The sequence below is a fragment of the Cyprinus carpio genome, chromosome A8 (assembly GCF_018340385.1).
Source record: "Cyprinus carpio isolate SPL01 chromosome A8, ASM1834038v1, whole genome shotgun sequence".
Lineage (NCBI taxonomy): Eukaryota > Metazoa > Chordata > Actinopteri > Cypriniformes > Cyprinidae > Cyprinus > Cyprinus carpio.
In genome coordinates this window covers 26017394-26025429 of record NC_056579.1, presented here as the reverse complement: position 1 = coordinate 26025429, position 8036 = coordinate 26017394, and the positions used below count along the sequence as shown (strand labels likewise).

Sequence of the window (8036 nt, the reverse complement as noted above, 5' to 3'; positions counted from 1 at the left end):
AAAAGAAGAAATTCATTTTAGTATATTTAAACAAAAAAACAAAAAAATTAATGCAATGTATTTAGAAAGATTTAGTTTATAGAAAAGAAAGATTACTGTAATAAGAAATACATTCCAATAATACTGGAATAGACTGCTCTGGTTTAGACATAAATATTAGTACAGCATCAGCATAAAGTGATGCTCGATGATCTTCTCCCACTATAATGCCATGGGAATTTTTGCTCTGTCTAATGAGTTCTGCTAAAGGTTCAATGACTAGAGTGAAAAGCAAAGGTGAAAGAGGGCAACCCTGCCCTGTGCCTCTCCATATGCAGAACGGGGTCTAAGTGGGACCATTTGCAGTTACTGTGGCCCTAGGATCAGAGTAAAGCAACTGAATCCACCTAATAAAATTATTCCCTAGGTTAAGTTTTCCAAGAGTGGCAAACAAAAGTCCCACTTGACTCTGTCAAAAGCTTTTTCAGCATCAAGGGGGAGAAGTAGAGAGCAGGGTGCCCTTCACTTTGAACAAAATTAATAATATTTAAAAGTCGGCATATATTATCCGTGCCATAACACGATTTCACAAACCCTGTTTGGTCCGGCTTAATTAACTTGGGTAGGATGCTCTCTAACCTACATGACAGAACTTATTTCACTAATTTATAATCATTATGCACAAATAAGACTTACTCGACATAATGATGCACAATCTTGTGGGTTTTTGTCTTTCTTAAGTATTACATAGATATTTGCAGTTTTCCACATTTCAGGTATTGTGCCTTGATCTAAAATAACTTGTAAAGCAGGCATAAAAATATTAGAAAGCTCGGGCCAAAATTATTTATAAAATTTAGGGAAAAATCCGTTGGGAGTTATAGGTGAGTTAAGGTCGTCTCTGTCTCTATCCAAAATAACTGGGAGGGAAATATTATTCAAAAATAAAGTTTGAAATTCAAATTGCAATGCACTGCTTTGTGAACAATAGAGTGATTCGTAGTAGGATCGAAATGCATTATTTATAAGGAGCACGACAACAAATCTTGTAGAGTGTTAACATATCAGATATAAGATGCTGGACGGTATCACTACATATGATCCTGTACTAATAATTTTGTTTTGAAAGAAACCATTTTTTTTATTCAAATATGATTTGTGTGGTCAAGAGGATTTAGGATTGAATAGAGTGCCTGACAAAGATTTGTCTAGGTTTTCATCCATCACACAATTGAAGTCTCCAGCACAGATTCCTAGACATTTGCAGTGCTCATTGAATAACAAAATCATTTTTGGATATGAATTTGGGATAATCTTCGTTGGGTGCGTAAACATTCAACATTGTAATAGGCTAGCCAAATATGAAGCCTGTGACCAAAATAATTCTACCTTCTGGATCTGGAGAAAAAAATCTGATGGGCAAATTTTTAACCTTGAAGAACAAATAACAAAAAAAAAAAAAAAAAATCCCTCCCCCCCTGGCTCCGTCCCCAACTGAATACCCCTAAACCTGGATCTCTGTACCCCACACTCTTAAAAAAAAGGGTTCCTCAAGGTTCTATATAGAACCCTGGGGGTTCCGTACTTGGCCAATAGAACCTTTTACCAAACAAATGGTTCTATGTAGAACCCTTGCATGCAAAGAACCTTTTTTTTTATTAAAATGGTTCTATAATTCATGTTTTATGACTGAAGTGTAAACTAAAGATTACACTATAATTATAGGCCTTACTCAACACATTCACAAAGCTTTTTGAGTCAAGACCCATGAGAATGACTGCTGTAGTCAAAAATATTAATATCTAGTCAATGTATGATTTGAGCTGTACATTAGCATGAAAACTTATATTACTTTACATAGTTTTACCTTTTTGACGAATCAATTTGTGAAGAAAAACATAAACTAACCAGGAGTTTTCTTTATTTTGTATACCATATTGTGATGGTTTTAATCTACCGAAGGGAACATTAAAAACAAATAATCATAAAAAGACCCCCTCCCCCTCCCCGGTGGCATATATACGTTGCGTCATCCTTGAATTCCCATTGGTGGATTGGCGAAGATGAATCTCGAGAGGAGTCGAGACAAGTGACAGTTAATTTTTTTAAACTGAGGAGTCCGCCATTTCTGCTCGTTCATACCCTAAGGTAAGTTAAGTTTTAACATTTTTGAAATGATTTTACCGAAATATTTTTGTATTACAGTTAATATTTATATTTGTTAGAGTAGCCCTTGCGTTAAACACTGATACTAGAAGCAAAATTTACCTCAAAAACACTGGTGTGAAGCACTGACGGGCTTCGTCAGCCATCGGTTCAAACCCTGTTAAATTAATTTTGCTCCGGTTTTTAAATTAATTAAGATACAGTCTCCCTTTATTTCCTTGTTAATGTTAATGGAATTGTTAACTACAATAAGATAGCTGTGTTATAAGGAGACGAGCTTCGAGTCAGAAACGTGAATTTTAACGTTCATTTCAATTAAGCGCGCTCGTTGTTCAAATAAACGGCGCCGATTTTTGCAGTGAGTATTTTTCCCAGGCCTATGTTAACAGGTGTAGAAGTTCTTAACTTTGGCCCGCAAGATACTTTCGTGCAGTTTTTAACTTCAACCCAGACCAGACAAGGATCTTGATTAGCTTGTTCAGGTGTGTTTTATCAGGGTTGGAGCTAAACTCAGCAGGAAAGTGGACACTGCTACAGTTCAAAACTTCCGGCCGGTCTGTAGCTATTAAAACTGTGCAAAGACACAGTTGCAGTGCAGCGTTCGTTTATGTTTACTGTGACGCATGCGCTGGATTAAAGTGACGATAGCACAAGTAAAAAACTAAAAACTCAAATGTTCTAAAGCCAAAAATGTTTAACGTTAGGTGTGTTTAATGCATAGTTGGTTTATGAAGTGTTATTTATGCTTTGTTTTTTTTTATCCCCAGATAACCATGGTTGATAAATGGTCAAGTACCCAAATCATAAAATGTATGGAGATGTTCTGGGGAGTTTGATCACCCGCTTTCCATTTTTGAAGTATGGCAGCTCCTCTGGTTATGTATAAAAATATTGCAGTTCTTTTAATATTGTGAAAATATTAAGATCATTGCTCATTAAAAAAATCTAACACAGAAAAAAAAAATTCAATTTAAAAATAAATTATAAATGTGTCTACAGGATACCTTGTTGGAATGCCTTAGAAACAAATTTAAAAAAGAAAGGATTCCCTTGGTTAGCTCATCGATCGTCCAGCAAATGAAGGAGAAGTATGGGATTAAAAGGAAGTGTGCTGGACAAACAGATTCTGAGAAACTTAGTCAACAACAAGAGGCAAGTTCAGTTCAATAAATTTGATGTCGAAGGCAGATTAAATTTGTCTTAACATGAAATACATGTTGAAATACATGTTGACAATTATTTCAGAGTGCAAAATGTAGAAGAGAACCATTGGATATATTGGCATTTAAAGATTCTGCTTGTCCGCAGGAGGTATTTGGTTTAGTGATCCTTAAGTGATACATCAGTTTTTAAGATTGATGTTTCAATCTTAAATATTGTATTCTGTGACTTTGATTCATATTTACGTACTGCACAATACTGTCTTCCTACCTCAGATTGTGTTGGACCTGGAAGTAATGAGTGAGAATGAGACAAGTTTCCGGGAACACATTAATGCCATCACCCTGGAGTTGCGTAAAAGCAATCCCAGTTACTCTGAAGTCAAGAACCGGATGAAGCGCACTCTTTTCAAAAGAGTACAGCTTATGGACAGGCCTGCAGCTGAAGTAATGGAGCAGTTTCCTTTTCTTGGAGTGCCACAGCTTGTGAGTAAACATTGTTACATTTTGTGCCAGGCAGATAAGAAAAATCAGTGTAATTATATTTCTGTGAATTCCTATAGCCCATGATTTGGTAGAGCAATGTGTTAGCAATGCAAAAGGGGTATCCCAGGGAACACATACAATGTATAGATTGAACGCAATGCAAGTCCCTTTAGATAAAAGCGTTTGCCAAATATGAAGTATTTTATTTGATATAAAGTTATTTTGTTTTATTCTTATTTTATTATTTTAATTTTAGATATATACTGCTGTTAAAAATTGAGGTCATTTAGAAATGGGAGCTCTAGCGCAAATTATACCAAAATTAATTGTTTCTACGATGCACCACGATGCAGACGAGGACGGTTCGGTATCGGTTCAATAATAGACCATAACCAATTATAATGTACTGCTGCTTTTCTGATGTCTTTTGTTGCGTACGTGCTTTGGTGGGTAGCATACAATGGCAGAGGGAGGTGAGACGCGAGTGCTAGAAAATAAAAAATGCTCCAACTACTTTAAAAGCCGACATCTGGGCACATTTCGGCTTAAAACCTGGTAAGAACGACCTGCAGAAGACACGCACTGTGTGCGCTCATGTCACGCACACAAAGAATATGCAGGAGGTAATTCCACAAACTTCATAAACCATGTTAGCCATTTTCACCCCAAGCTGTTAAAGGGATACTCCAAAGTTTTTTTCATATTAAACTATGTTATTCCCTCAACTAAGAGTTGATACATACCTCTCTTATCTCGGTGCGTGCACCTAATCGCTCTGGCGCGCGGTGACACTTTGAATATACTGGGCTAAGCTAAGTGCATCAATGGTATCTAACAGCAATGAATTTAGAAGTGATCAAACACATCAACGTTTTCCCTATTTAAAAACAGTTACACGAGTAGTTATACGACCAAGTATGGTGACAAAATAAAACGTGGCGCTTTTCTAAGCGGGTTAAAAAGGATAACTATAATGTATGGCGGAATAGCACTTTTCGGATTACTTCGACTCAGCGCAGTAAAAAGTCACGCCTGATCCTCTTCCTCTCACTTCTGTCAAGGGGAAGAGGATCAGGCATGACTTTTTTACTGCGCCGAGTCGAAGTACTCGAGTGCCCTTGAGGTAAGCAAAAACATACCAAAATTTAATTTCAAAGTGAACTAGGGATAGGGATAAGGAACTTGTTTGGCTGAAAGTGTGTAATTTGGATATAAGCACCTGTAGTAATTTTACTGTTTTGTATTTAAGATGCTGCATGAAATGACAATGAGGTTTTGAACAGACTTGGTGAAGAACATGGAAACATCTCTGAATGAAATGGCCCCAAACATCATCAGGAGTGCAAAAGAAGGAAGTAAAAAAAAACTCTACGCCAATCTCATTGGACTAGCAAAGGAAACCACAGAAGGTAACTACACCATATATTTTTCCCCATCCAACCTATCTGTTCCATGCCCAGTTTAAAGTTGCATTGTTTGCATTGTCAATGTAAAGGTTGTAGCTCCTATAAATTGTATAAGTGAAAACATGTATTAAAATAATGCAAATATTAAAGGAATAGTTTACCCCCAAATAAAAATTGTCATCCTTTACTCACCTCTTGTCATTTCAAATCTTTATGACTTTCTTCTTCAGAACACAGAAGAAGATATTTTGAAGAAGGATGGTAACCGAACAACAACGGTGCCCATTGGTTTGGTGTCCATATGATAGAAGTGAATAAGTACCAGCATTGTTCGGTTACCAACATTCTTCAAAATATATTTTTGTTATATGTGTTATGCTGAAGAAAGAAAGCTATATAGGTTTAAAATGACAAGAGTGAGTGAATGATGACAGAATTTTCATTTTTGGGTAAACTATCCCTTTAATTGATTTCTGTACCTAATATACAATAATTTGTATCTGTTTGTAGGTCTCGTTAGGAATGCTGCATTCATTTTATTGCCAGCACTATTTAAAGAAAACGCCAGCTTCCTCTACTGTGTAGATAGTGTAAGTATAGTCTTCTGTAGTTTCATTAACATTTGATGCACTTGACTTGAATTAAAGCAACTGTTCATGCAAATTTAAAAATATTAGTCAGTTTACTCACCCTTATGCCAAATTTATAACAATTTTTAAAAAATTAAATTTACTCTATAATTTACTCACTCTTTTCCTTAGTCATAAACCTTGTACTGTTTGCACTGCTTTGTAATGTCATTGAATAGCACCCCAATTTAAATCATAAAAGAAATCTGTACAACTCCAGGGGTTAATACTTGTCTTCTAAAGCAAAATGGTACGTACAAATGGTACGTTAGTGAGATAAAAAGATTACATTTGCCAAGATAGGTTGCTATAATTAGACTATGTATAGAAAAGGGAATAACATCCAATGGGGTGGCACATCAGCTTCACATCAATAATTACGAGTCTTGTTGGTTCTTGCGTGTCACGTGCTTAGCTGTAATATCTGTGTTGTGTCATGAACGATTCAGTTAAAAGAATGAAAGAACCGATGAGATTCAAAGTAATCAAAGTGGAACTGACGTGGTAGCATGTTGAATGTTCTTCAGTCATCAGCAATGTTGACATTCAAACACATTACAAAGCTTTTTATTATTAAATATATCTCAGATTGTGTTAAACTGGAGAAACAGTCATATACATTGGTTGGTTTGTTGGTAAGTAAATTATGGGGTAATTTTAAGTCTATTTGATGATTTCTGTTAATTGGTGAAAAGCACTCAAAAAGTGAAATGTTTGTTTTACAGGAACCCAAAGGTGCTACACCAACCATAGTGTTTAACGGCTCTCCTGATCCCCTCAAGGCTGAAAGCTTCAGCATTATAATGGACAATTTGAACATCATAAGAGAGGCAGACATTGACATGACACAGACTGTGGAATGCCTATTTGCAGTTTATTTTCTCTTCAATATGCAATACCCGGTTGACATTAAGCACACAATGACTTTTATTCAAAAATATATGCTTAAACTTAGACAAGAGCACGGCAAAAGAACACCAATACCTGTACTGAAAATGTACAGTCAACTTGTGTAAATTGTAGAGCTATTTAATAGTTGTTTTAATTTTTCATGTATTGATTTTTATCTGCACTGTCAAATATCAAAAATGATTTGTTTTTCCTCCTCATTTCAGAGATATATGTAAAAGTGAAGTACTGTATATGTACATAAACAAGCTTATGTATGTTTATTGCAAAGTGAAAATGCTTAAATGAAATAATTCACACTAAATGGTTAAATGTAACAAAACAACTTAAATGTAAAATGTGAAATTTGCTGTCTAATACAGAGTATACAGAGGTGCAATTTTAAATGACACTAATATTTTTGTACAATCAGTTGAATAAATTTAAACATTTTGAATTTTCTGGATTGTTTATATTTTCTTATTCAATAATAATCTAACTTGTTTAATAATAAAGAACCCTTAAATGGTTCTATATAGAACCATCTAACTTGGATTCAAAGAACCATTTGGGGTTCTTTTTATGGAACCCATTAAAGTGGTTCTATATAGAACCATTTTGGAGTTCCATATATGAAGCGGGTGATAGAACCATTTTTGGTTCTAAATAGAACCATTTCTTTTAAGAGTGCACTGGACTCATTATACCTGCTACCAACATAAGGTTAATCTGCTCCAGTAAAATAGACATCATTACCCCGCAGTACTCATACAGGAGAAAATGACGGAAAATATGTCCATAATATGAACTCTACTGTTAGTGTTATCTGTATGCACCAAGGTTCTGAGAGAAACACAGTTTCAATTCTCTGTATGTACTGTACATGTGGAAAAATTGACAATAAGGCAGACTTGACTTGACTTGATGAACTAACAGTCACATCTGCCATTCTGCACAGATTACAAACAAATAAATGGCATATGAGAACAAGGGAATATTAAAGTCACTACACCTCTGTATATGGTAAAAATGAGAGAGTAGATAAGAATCCCTTTATTGCTTATTTTGCAAAGTCTTTATGAACTCCTCCACCGTGGCCGGAGTGCTGAATGGGCGAAGCTCTGAATCATGAAGACTTGGCCGGGTACGCGAATCCACAGAACATTTTTTGTTCGACTAGAATCTTCTTCACAGCATCGAATTCCCTCCGCTTCCTCATCACTTCCATCAAGCGATCTTGAAAGCTCCTGGAGCAAGTGCAAGGGATCAGTGTGCCCTCTCAATTTCGAGCCTGAGATCAAAAGAGAGGTCAAGCCATTTTG

The 8036-nt window shown here is 35.6% G+C and overlaps 1 long non-coding RNA gene across 1 annotated transcript; it reads left to right on the top strand.

The window, feature by feature from the left end:
• Window positions 1-2439: 2439 nt before the first annotated feature.
• On the top strand, window positions 2440-6919 carry LOC109054071. Its single transcript, XR_006160592.1, has 5 exons — window positions 2440-3025; window positions 3145-3791; window positions 5041-5200; window positions 5708-5787; window positions 6552-6919. It is a non-coding gene; the product is annotated as an uncharacterized LOC109054071 (long non-coding RNA).
• The last annotated feature ends 1117 nt before the right edge of the window (window positions 6920-8036 follow it).